The 12,358-nt window shown below is 47.7% G+C and overlaps 1 protein-coding gene across 4 annotated transcripts in view; it reads left to right on the forward strand.

Annotated features, from left to right (window-relative positions):
* ARHGAP32 (Rho GTPase activating protein 32) overlaps window positions 1-12,358 on the forward strand; it is a 172,796-nt gene that overhangs the window by 49,607 nt on the left and 110,831 nt on the right. The window contains exon 1 of one of the 4 annotated variants that reach the window (XM_057432997.1): window positions 3,539-3,638. The exons of the other annotated variants lie outside the window; for them this stretch is intronic. The gene's annotated coding sequence lies outside the window, so the exon portion shown is untranslated. Of the gene's footprint in view, window positions 1-3,538; window positions 3,639-12,358 lie in introns of those variants that run through there. 4 annotated transcript variants of the gene reach the window in all.

The following is a 12,358-nucleotide window of genomic DNA, read 5'->3' on the forward strand; positions in this document are numbered from 1 at the left end:
TTTAAGGTCCCTTCCAACCCAAACCAGTCTGGGACTCTATGGAACCCAAAACTTTTGTGGGGTAACCACCACGGCTGCGGTCCTGACAGTGCTGAATCCAGGCAGGTGGATTGCACAGACACACCTGGGACACAGCATTGCAAAGCATCCCAGCAAGCAGGAACTTGTGTGGAGCAGCACTTGCTCAGGCTGTTTGACAGAGCAGGAAAAGCAGTGCAGGGAATACTGGAATGAATCATCTGGTTCAGCCTCTGCCTCATGAGGCTGGTTCCTCTCTGCTTTGGAAGAAGGTTTCACCCACAGTAAGTTGCAAGGAGCACCTGTTTCTTCCCCTGGCAGGGATTCCACCCATGCAGATCATGGTTCATGACTTAAAACCTCACACCATGTGTCCCATCCATTCAGGATTTGAAGCTAGGTAGCTGCTCCTTAGCTTCCTCTTCAGGTGTTGTTCCTGGTCAAGCTGAAGTGGAAGCATCCTCTTGTAGTTTCACACCTTTTATAGACCAAAATGCAGATGAGAAAGTGTGGGTTTGAGTGTGGATGTGTCAGTCTTTACTGCATTAGTGTGTGCAGGAGTGTCCTAAAGCCATGCTGCACGGGTGCTTCTGCTCTTTGCACCAGGCTCAGCCTGGTCTCATGTTTAGGAGGGGGGAGATAGGGCACATTCTGTGTGCTTTTTGGCACCTCTAGCAATAGCACTGCTGCTGAATGTTCCATGTGAGGTCACAGCACTTGTATTTGACACCTTTGAAGCAAAAAAAGGCTTTGGGAGTTGAAGATACTCCATGTTATGTACCCAGTGTGGGAGGGGGTTCTCTACGCCTCAGTCACCCCCTTTCAGTCCTGATCTGAGGTGCTTGCAGGGCTGGGTTTTCACTGAGATCCTAAATGGTTTGTTGCCCTCTCCTTCTGCTCAATACCACATGCTCCCTGCAGCTCATTCATAGAGACATCAGTAACATACCTGCAGTAGGTCAGTTGGGCATCAAAAGAACAGCACCTACACCAAGAAGTCCAGCATGGCATAACTGTCATGGGGATGTAATAATATAGAGCTGTATAACTGGCCTTGGAAGATGGTTACCTGGGAGGGGTGCAGCAGTGGCAGTAGCTGTAGAAGAGTAGAGCCTGGAGCCTAGTTCTGGTCCAGGCAATGTGTCCCAAAGGAATCTCCCTTGGAATTGAAAGCTGCTGCAGCCTCCTCAGGCTTCCCTTTGTGGGGAAGGCGCAGCTTAAACCAGCCCTGGAGAGAGTCTTTGGATCTGAGCCATGTGAAAGGAGTGTCTGATGTGGTGAGGGGTTGAAAGGCTTCTACATGTGTTTTGTCAGCTGGAAACTGTAGTCTGGTTTCTCTTTCTTGGGCTGTGATACACCCAAAGACCCCCATTCTCTCATAAAGCATTGAAACAGGCTATGAAGTATGTGCTCTGTGGCTCAGGGAAGGCAAATGTCCTGCCATATGCTTCAGCAGAGAGCAGTTTGTGACCCGTGTCATCACTTAGCAATGAAATGGTTCTCATGTCGGGGCTAGCAGCAAGCTTTTCTTGTCAATATTGTCAAGTCATTGATTCAGAGGTATTAGATAATCTCAAGCATTGACAGAGGTTACATTTAAAACCCACTGTTGCTGGGCATTTTAATCCCTTTAAAGAGAATGGTGCTTAAACTCAGAGGAGCTCTGGAAGTTGGAATGAATGTGCTGGCAGAGGTGACAAGTTGGATCATCTTATTCTGTAAGTGCTCGACAGAAGTTGCTGTTAAAGTAGTCTGCAACAGGAGTTGGTGCTGCAGGTCCCCAGAGTGTATTTAGGTAGTAGAAAGCTGAACCGTGATGTAAATCCAGTGGTCATTCTTGCTATCCTTCTGTATCAAGCTGTAAGTGAGGAATTTGGTTGTGTCATAAAGAAGCTTTCCAGATTGGAGACTTGTGGTGATGTTTGATTCTGCTCTCCCCTCTGTTACCCCATGGATTCAGAGATTGAAGTTTTCCAACCCACTGCTAATTCAGCAGCAAACTGGAGCTTGCAGTTAGTGACACGCTCTGCTCTGGCCTCTCCATCACAACCACCAAACCAGCTCCAGTCTGGGTCAAGATTACAGGTTGGTTTTGCTGCTGTTGTGATCATTCAAGCCCTAAGTAAGGATAAAGTGTCTGTGTTAGAGAACTGATCCTTTGCTATCAAAACTTGGCTCCAGCAGAAGTCCTCCAGCTCCCGTGCAGCGAGGCTCTTCGTTCACATCAAACCTTAGCATGGTTTTGAGCCTGCTCTTTGAAGAGATGCCTTACAAGCACAGTGTTTAAACTGGGACACTTGCTGTGTGTTTCTTAACTAGGGAATGGTTGTTAGCTAGGAAACACAGCACTTGTTACTGGTCAGCCATGGAATCCAGAGCATTGGTCTTGAAAACAACCTGCCTGCGGCTGAATTACCTGTATTCAAGTCAGAGAGGGCAAACCACCAGGTGAGGGATGCAGTCCCCATCCACTGTACTTGGGTCTCCGTCACCAGGAGGGGGAAGGAAGAGGGTTGTGACAGCTCCCGGAGCTCTACAGTATTTACCAAGGCAAAGTCAGGGTGGTTATTTCCTAAATGGGCATGTTGTTTCCTTTTCAGTTCTTCTATCTTTAACTTGTCCCACTCAGACGTGTCTGTTTTAGCGAAGCAAAGGGAAATTGGCATTGGGAGAAAAGGGTTTAGAAAGAATAATTAGGCTTTCTAGGCACAGAACAGGTCTAACCTGTTTGCTCAGGCTTTGCCAAGCTTGCATCTTCCCCTGTAACTGGCTCAAGGAAGGGCTGGCATGGCTCTGTCCTCCTGCATCAGGTTATTGTCTCTGGTGTACAGCATTTAACAAGCACCATTGACCCAGCCAGTGAAAACTAGGGGAGAATCCCCTTCCTCCACCTCCTGCTCACGCTCTGGGGGTGCAGGCCAGCACACACTGAAGCCAGGTCATGGGGAGCTCCTGGGATCCCCATCACTATCACCCTGTTTTCAAACTGGAGGAAGCAGAACAGCAGATGTGTTGATGCGACCCATCCAAGGTCGTGCACTCGGCAGAACCGGGCTTAGACTCCTGCTTTCGGGACTCTTACTGATCACAGTCAGAGTTGCTGAAGTTTTGCGTTGGGTAAAACCCTGCAGAGAGCAGGGAAGAACAAAGAAGTCCCTTTCGCTGCCTCTCCTCCTCCAGCTGGGAAAGGGTTACACTGAAATGCCTGCAACAGCCTCGGGAAAACATGAATCAGTGCGAGCAAGAGAAGGCAGAATGGGAACCCGGAATTGCGACCTAGTCTGTGCTTTTCATTGCTATAGACGGTTTTTTTGGGGGGGGATGTGTTAGTTAAACCCCATGTTTCCGAGGGTCAGGGCACAGCTGATGCTCGAGCAGCTCCTGTACGGTGTCGTTACCGGGTGCCTTTGTGCTGGGGTTAGGGGGGGACAGCATCATCCCTTCCTCCTCCTCTCTGTGCCTCCTGTTCCTGCAGAGCCAGAGTGTGAGTGTGAGTGTGAGTGCACACACGCAACACGGAGGGGAGGTACCGGAGCTGCTGCCGCTGCCGCCTTCCCCGCTGGGTCTCCGGCAGCAGCGGGGACGGGAGGAGCTGGAAGCGATGCTGAGGAATCGGAAAGGTCAGTGCTAGCCGTGCATCACCCGCTGAGAAACGCTCCTTGGAGCTGCTCCTGCCGTGCCTTCTTAACCCTGTGCTCTCCGAGAGGGAGTATTAGAGCGATACCGTATCTCTGAGGAATGGGATGGTGTCACAGTGTGTGATAAGAGATGCGGAGCATGACTTAACCAGGCAGAGCTGTCATTTCGTGTAGCAAATACACCTTCAGTTTAATGCTCAGCGTGTTTTGAAGCATATGTATATGACTGTCTTTTGAGTGGTTGAGTTATTTGAATGGAGAAAGGTTAATTGCCTCCTTCAATCAGGTTGCGTATGTAGGTTACAGTAGCATGCAGAAAGCACACCAAGTATAATCTTGCATCCCATTCTTCATGTGACACTAGTCCTTGAGGCGTTTTACGGTGAAGTGCGTAGAATGTGGTTGTTGGCATGACTGAAACATGCATTCAGAAAGCAAAAACGTCCTGTATCCTGTCTGTAGCAGAGTAGAGCACTTAGGTTGTGTGCAAACAGCAATAGTCACAAGGGCTCCGTGCTTAGTGGGCTTCCTTTCCTAACGGGGTGCTGCTGATCTGGTGGGGATTTAGGAGCAATGGGGTTGGAGGGCCAGGTTATGGTGGAGGTGGAATTCTTGTGGAATGAAGCAGTGCTGATTATCCTCATGGCGAATCATCCCCTTCACCCTGGGCTTGGGTTTGCACTGATGGGAACTAAGCCCGGTGCTGCTGCAGTTCACTTGGGGTTTTCTGCTTCAGGGCTGAGGGTGCATAAGGATTTACTGGTGGAAGAAAGCAAAAGGGGGACTTGGGGAAGCAGTGAACCAGTGTGATTGAAAACTTGCCGTTACCCCTACCTGTGTTACGCATCCAGGCTGCTTCTCCCAAACTCCAGGTTATTTCTGAGCGTAGCTGCTGGCAGCTGGTTCCTGTTTCACTGGGTAAGGGATGATAACAAAGTCCTGATAATTTATGCTAATCCCACCTCCTACAGCTCCCACTGCCAGGAACCGGAGGAGAGAAGCTCCAGCACTGCAACATTCCCCTGGATTTGGCTGCTTTTTCCTTCTCTCTTGAAGTATCACCACCCGTGTGTATGGACACACACACGCCATAGAGGATTTTGTGAGCAGGAACGCCATGGGAGTTTGGTGTGAATTCCCTTGGGAATGTGGAAAGTGACCTTTGTGAGTAGCTGGCAGCGTGAAGACCGGTACCACCAGCGCTGTGGCTGAAGCCAGCTGCAGTTTAGCAGTGCTCTGGTACAACCTCTGCGGTTCTCTTCCAAGCAGGTCTTGTAGCTCAGATGGAATCTGCAGCCCCTTCCAGGTCTGGCAGTGGTTGCACTGCTTGTGCAGGCAGTCCAGAGCATGACAGAACTTCCTATTAAAGACAGTTGAGTACCTGAAGAGAGACCTCTCCTCACGTCCCCTCAGTGTCCTCCTGTTTAGCATAGACATAACAAACTTGCATTGTTTCATAGAAGCAAGACTTTGATAGGGTTACAGAAGGGGTTTTAACTTCATACTCTCAGTCTAGAGATACTTGGAGCCTGCAAACATATTTGAGGTGAATATCCAAAAAGCAAAGGTGTGTATTTCATGCTCGAGCCTGTTCTTTGTGCTGGAGACCAGAGTGGGATTTACAGTGGGAATGGCAGGAGGGATTTGAACTGGTACCCCCTTGCTTCGAAGCACCATTTATATTCTGGGCTCTTCTGCATCCTGAGTTCATTCCTCCTGAAACTGAGTGTGAAATTTGTTATCCCAGCACCCCTGCAGACACCCGGGGTGATGCAATACCTGTTTTTCAGTCAGTTGCTTTTTCTTATGCAATCCCTAATCTAATCTGGTTTTCTTCCTGTGGGTAAAACAGCAGAAGTGCAACATTTATTGCATACTTACTAAGGCACAGTTTTGTTTCAAAGCTGATAGCAACCAGGGTGCTTTGTAGTGGCAAAGACTGCACTCGGTTCCAAGAGGAGGTGGCAGAGCCCAGCATGACCCTCTCTCTGTTCAGCCTCCTACGCCAGGAACAGCGTGGATGTGTTGGGTCATCTGTGTTAGATCATCCTCATGGCCTCTGCTTTAGTTTCTAAAGGGTTGCCCAGCCTTGCGTTCCCTTTCAGCGCAATTCCGCAGCTGAATGAACTCCTGAAGCATCCAGAAGATGACAGTGCGTTACTGCTTGTTGACTTGCATATTTACAGTTACTCTAGGTTCGTTTCCAAGCTCCTCCTTGAGGAGTGAAATCTCTGGTTAATCCAATTCGGGGAGGGCCTTGTAACGCTTTTTGACACTTCTCATGATGTTAAGGGCTAGAACTTCATCACAGCTCTTTGTTTTTTAATTCAGGCAGTTCAAGCTGGGGGCAGTTTTAGCTGGGTGATCACAAGCACCCTATTGCTCTTGTTGAAAGAAGATGACAGCTTTGTGGCCGTGGAGCTGTTACACAGGCAGTGGAGTGGTTTGTGTTCTTTCAGCACATGAATTCAGTGCAGTGTGGGGTCCTGGTGGGATTTAACCCTGCTTAGAAGGGGGCAGGTCTGGTGTAATGACTCTCCACTTGGTCTGAGTCTCTGGCTGCAGCTCACTGTTGTAAACCCAGTGTGACACATGGGTGAACTCTGGCAGTGTGTGTTCATTCTGTATTATACAGCACCTTTCCTGATAGCAGCACTATTGAAACACCAAGTTTCCAAGCCTTCCCAGTCTCTTGTTCTCTGTGTGTTTTCTCTTGCTGATGATCTAATGCAATTACAATAGAATCTCTGTATTAGGTAAATGTGATTTGTGCCATAGTCTGTATCTCTCTGCAGCTTGTTCAGTCTCGAACTGTGCTGAATTACACTGGGGAAGTGTAAGGACCAAGGCATGTTGTGCTTCCTTAAGGATTATGTAAAATCATGTTAGAATACCTATTTGTGTGAAAACTTACTTGCTCTTTAAATAAAGATGTGCTGGGAGAGAAATTCTGGGAACCAAACCACTGTATACCACGAGAGTAAGAGCCAAAAGGCAAATAAAAAGAGCACTCAACTCTTTACCACCTCTTTTTGATGGTTTCTCCTAATTCAGAATGATGGGAAGAGGGGCTGTGACACACTATTTCCATGTTTTCCATCAGTGAGACCAGAGTAAGGCTGGCATCAAACACGCTTGGACTGGGAATGAGTTTTAACCTCATGTGTCTTGAAACACTTGGTGTGTTTGGAACGTCGATACCCTGTGTTGCACACCAAGCATCTCACTTGGTACACTGCAAAGAAAGTGGCTTACTTCCCTACCCAGAGCCAGGACATGGGTTGCAACAAGTAAGAGGAGGAAATTACAAGGATGTCTCAATTTTGCATGGTTTCAGTTGCAGCACAGTGCTGACAGCTTCCCTTGGAACAGAGGACTTCCCTTATGCTACCAAGGGAGCTGCTTATGGGCACACATGAAAGTACTTAGATTCTCATCTATTAGTGACGGAGGGAAATGAGGCCAGTGAAACAGCATTTTCAGAGGATGCTTGTTCTGAAATCCAACTGTTTGTGGTTGCAGAAAGCCTCTAACTTCAGGCCCAGAAGGCTGACCAAATCCATGTTGGTTTTTTTTTTGTCTCCAGCCTAATGTGTTTAGTACTGCCACAGTCCATCATAACTTTTTGCAGGAGCAATGTAATGAGGTTGACAGTCTGATCACTTCTATATCAGATTCTTCAGGCCCCTGGGGAGGTGTGAAAGTGTTGGAGCTCTGCTGCTCTTGTATGGGGGGAAAAGCCAGGAGTTGTTCTGTATGGAAGACGTGCAGTTGGTTGCTGGGATGATGGAGCAGCAAAGCTCCTGCCTTGGAGCAGGAGGGACTTCAGAAGCAGAGCAGAGATGCTGAGGGGTTCGTTACTGGAAAGAAAAGCCAAACATCCCCTCCTTCCCCTCATGATCCTCTGATGGGGGAAGCCACTTCCCTAGGGAGATAGTTCTGCTACTGGAAAAGCTGCTGTGACAGCAGGGGAGTGCTTGTGGGGAAAAGCCCTGTTACATAGACACCGATGTCTTCCCTTTTTCACCCAGTTAGGCAGGGTGTATATGCAGAGTGCTGTCACTGCTTACCTCCTTCCATGGCTTTCTTTGCCTGCTCCAGGCTACCAGGCAGTGAGGTGGTTTAGTTGTTTCAAGTGGGAATGCAGTTTGACCCCTTAATTATATTTCCCCCTGCTTTTAAAAGCATCCATCATTGATTATGCATGCAAAACTAGAAGCTCTGTCTTCAAACCAAACCAAGAGAGAACTCTGCATAGTTTTATTGTGAAAGCAAACAGAACACGACTGAGTATGATTCTGAAGCAGTGGTGTGCTCCTGTGCTTGCTTTACCCAGCACTTTAGTACTGGTGAGGTGTTAACAGCTGCAGTACAGATGTTGTAGTCTCCACACCTCCATAGCTCACAGCCCCTTCTGGCTAAGGTGTGTAAGTCTTTTCCCCCGGTCCAGTACTTGATGGAGATGGTGGAGATGTTCCCTTTTGCCTTGTGCATGGAGCTGGGGACTCGTTGGAATAATGCCTCTTTTTTTCCACTCTTCAATGTACATGAACAGCCACCGGAGACACGAATCACACAAAAGCCTTTTCTCCAGCCCGTGTCTCTGCGTTTGAATGCATTCTTCCTTTTGAGGGCTTGACCGCACATGGAACTTCTCAGGAACAGCTGCTCCCAAATAATTCCAGATGCAGACAGACCTCAAATACAATGTCCTGCTCTGTTTTGGGCCTGTTTATGCTGCCCTTTTCCAATCCCTTTTATTGCTCTTTAAGCTCAGGATTACCTCTTTGCTCATTTAAAAATACAGACTCTAGATACCTTAAAATCTCAGCATTCACCCACATGAGCTGCATTCTTTGTGCCATGTGGCACACTGAAGATGCTCTGCTGCTGTTGGAACTGCCCCCCTAACAAGAGCTGGAGGATTTGGGGGGCTGCAGAGCCATTGGTACACAAGCAGTGAAGCCTTTGCTGCTTATAGACTTGAGGAGACGGCTTTAGCCCCCTGAGAACCAGTTGTTTGGTTACACACCCAGGTAGGTCAGAAGTGCTGATGTGGCAAGAGAAGAGCTGAACTTGTTGGCCACAGGACTTGGTGAAGCTAAAGGTTTCCTCTCCCCAAATATTCATGTTGGATTCTTGATTATGATTTGCCTTATTTCCCTCTTTTTCAGTGAGGAAATGTCAGAGCACATTACAAACCCTCTGACTCATTTTCAGCTGAGTCCCCGTGCACTCGGTTAACAATGGGAATGTACCTGACCGCATTTACGCAGGCAGCACCCAGAAAGAACAGGGCTGGAATTGCTTGGACCTTCTCGACTGCTCACTGTACAGGGAGGAGCATTCCCTGTGCCAGCTGGAATGCAGCTGCCCCTTAAATCTGGCACCTGATGTGGAGTCCTATCGAAGTACAGGGGGGTGGATAGATGACCTTCGGAGGTCTCTTCCAACCCAGTTCTGTGATTCCTGGGGCTAAAATCTCTTTCTTCTTCAGTACTTTTTGCTCCTTTGATGAGGAATGAAGTTGTTGAAAATACTTGATGCTAACACAACGTAGCTGTGATGTTGAGTTTCATCACTGTTAAATGAACATTGCTAACAGGAAGGAGGTTAAAGCTGATTTGGTAGGCGATTTTACTGGGGTTTCTTTGGCTCTTCCCGTACCTCGTAAATGATTATGAGAGAAAACAGCAGCAGAGAATTCCAGTTGCTTTTCAGTTATGCTCTTCCTTTTGTGCTCAGTCTCTGTGCTGCAGTGGGGTTAATACCTTTATTCTCCTGGCAAGCAGCACAGGCAGACATCCATCAGAGATAAAATGAGAAAGGGACTGTACGTGCGATATTGTCAGTTGAATTACGATGTGTTCTCCGTTTCCCTATCTTCACAGCTGCTTTATGGGCAGGTCTGAGCAGACGTGAGCTGAAGGAAGGGGGTGAGGTGTTGAGATCTGTCACACAGCTGTTAGGAGCAAGTGGGAGACACTAATGGTATTACAATTATGTGCATACTCGGTAGTATACACATACTGTGCTTCGGTAGAGTGAAGAAGGTAATAACGCACTTGTGTACGTTGTAGCTTTTCTTTCCTCGTCTCTCTTCAGGGAATAGAAAGTAAGTTTGTCAGTGGCAGCAGGGTGGATCCCTTTCTTGGGGGTTGACTTTGCCCTGCCTGGCGTGGTGACGTTTCTCCTGCCTGGGCGTGAGGCTGTGATGGGCTCAGAGGTGGCTGACGCACTTCTCTGTGTGAGAGGAAAGGTCCGGTGCTGACTCACAGCCCTGTGCTGGAGCAGAGTGAGCAGCACGCTTCATTTAGAAGGGGTCACAGTAACATTTCTTCCTCCTGGACATGAGGAAGAGCTTCTGTACAATGAGGGTGGTAAGCACCAGAGAGGTGGTGGTTATGCCATCCCTGGAGACATTCAAGTCTATGGATGCAGTTCTGGGCAGCCTGGTCTAGTTTTAGGTGTCCCTGCTCGTTGCTGGGGGTTGGACAAGATGAGCTTTGAGGGTCCCTTCCAACCCACACTGTTCCTGTGATTCTAACAGGGTTCACAAAAGGATTTCTCCATTTAATTCTGGACTACAGCTTCTTCCAGGCATTCATCTCTTCCATTAGATGAGAATACTTTTTCCTAGTGCTGTCTTATACCAGAGATTGTGGGGTTTGCTGTTCATTGTTTTCTTATGGGAATCCCTTGCCCGAGTCTGCACAGTCACTCAGAGACTGACAGGCTCATTGGAATGAAATGCTGAGCTACTACAGTGGCATTTCATCTCTCTCTTGACCCCTCCAGCGTTTCAAACCCAGCAGTCAAGTCACTGAAACCCCTCCAGATTGCTTTTCAGAAGTGCCTTTTCAGGTGCACTTTCATTATTTATGGGGTTTTCATTTGAATCCAGTTTGAGCTTTTAAATGCAAGACAGGTGCTTCCCTCTGCACCATGGGCTCATCACTGTAGGGAAAGCTGAGAGCGTTTCTGCACTCGTTGGCTCCGTGACTGGAGCTTTGCGAATACGAAATGCTGGGAGTCTTGCAGTGGAATGACAAGGAATTCTAACAGTGAGCCTTGCACGGTGTATTGTGAAGGTCATGGGCAGTCCCAGCGACATCTGTGCTCATGGAAGTCTTAGTGGTTGGTCTGGCAATGAAAATACCTCCCCATTGCTCCTCAGCTCCTTGAAAAACAGCAAGAAAGGGTTCTTTTTCCTTCATGGGCATGTAGAAATGTTAACACATTCTGTCTTCTTTCTGAAGGGCATCTGGATCCAGCTTCATATAGAATTGTGTTCTACTGCGGCAGCATCTCCTGCTCCTTGCAGGGCTTTATAAATACACACTAGCACTGGGTAAAGGTGGAGTTGCAGGTACTGGAAAAGGCCCTACCCTCATGCTCTTTGCCCCATGGAGCTGATCTTTGTCTCCTCCAGGGAAGCGACAGCCACACGTATGTGTATTTTCAGTTACCTGTGTGTATCACATTGAAGTACCCTGAATGCTTTCTCTTCAGAGTCTGTGCTCCAGCTCCTCAGCAGCAAGGGGAGGACAAGGTGTTGATCTCCCCTGGCAAATGAGACCTCCTATCTGATTACAGCTAGCAGTCCATGGACATAAGATACGGTAACAGATACCCAGTGAGATGCAAAACTGTTGCTGAATAGCAGCTGATGCCCAGTGGGCTTTTTCATTAGGACCTGGCCTCTTTTTGAACCAAGATGTACCTCTATAGAGGAAGATTTTGGATACATTTTGGCTCATAAAGCACCAGAAGGTAATGTTCTTTTCCCCTCTTCCTCTATGTGTTTTCCTTTTTGGTAAGGAGATGTAGTGCTGGTGAGTCTGGGTTTTGGTGCTCTGGGGTTTTCCCTGCCCTGATGACAAGATGAACTCTCTTTTCCAAGCATTACAGTGGTGAGGAGGGGATGTGAGGAGTGAGGAACGGATGAGTATCTTTCCAGGACATATCCTTTGGCTGTTCTGTAAGGCCAGACCTCAACAGGAATCATTTGGAAGTGCCGCCAGGCTGCTCTGGTCCCTGGAAGTTGTGTTATATCTTACAATTCTACTCTCTAATTTACTATGTTCTTACCTTTTTTACTTCTTAACCTATTCTCTCACAGCTTTCTGGTTTTGCTGAGTTATTCCTTAGGCACTAAAAGGTCTCTTTTGCAGGTGTCTGTCCTAAAATCATCAGGATTTCTAAGGTGTGTGTGTGGAAGCTTGAAATGAACGTGCACTGATACCACCAGTATCTCATTCCTTTGGGAAGGCCAATAGCCTGGTCACTTCCTTACCCTGCCTTTCTGCACAAGAGCCAATGTAATAGAAACACTTTCATTTGCCACACTACCCCTTCGGTGCTTGAGACAACTGCTTGCAGAAGTGGAACCAAGCTTTCTTCTTTGTTCTGTCAGTAAATCTCCCCATCACCTCTCCTTGTAGGTCAGCATATTGCATGTGCATCCCTTTTTAATGCCTCAGTGGTGTGCTTGCCCTGGTAGGTACTTTACCACTCATTAAGGCTTTCTTTGTCTATCTATTGATTTTCCCAAGAGGGCATTTTATTACTGACAGCCTGATCGAGGGCAGTTAAAGGTTGCAGTGAAATACTCCAGCTTCTGATGTGATGCAGTAGGCAGTGGAATGAAATATTCCCTTAGATGCAGTAAAAAGAAACCTCTATTAACATGCTGTGGTACC

Source organism: Pezoporus wallicus, unplaced genomic scaffold (assembly GCF_028554395.1).
Source record: "Pezoporus wallicus isolate ANWC-B61680 ecotype Strahan unplaced genomic scaffold, APGP_CSIRO_Pwel_v1 contig_11829, whole genome shotgun sequence".
Taxonomy (NCBI): Eukaryota; Metazoa; Chordata; class Aves; order Psittaciformes; family Psittacidae; genus Pezoporus; species Pezoporus wallicus.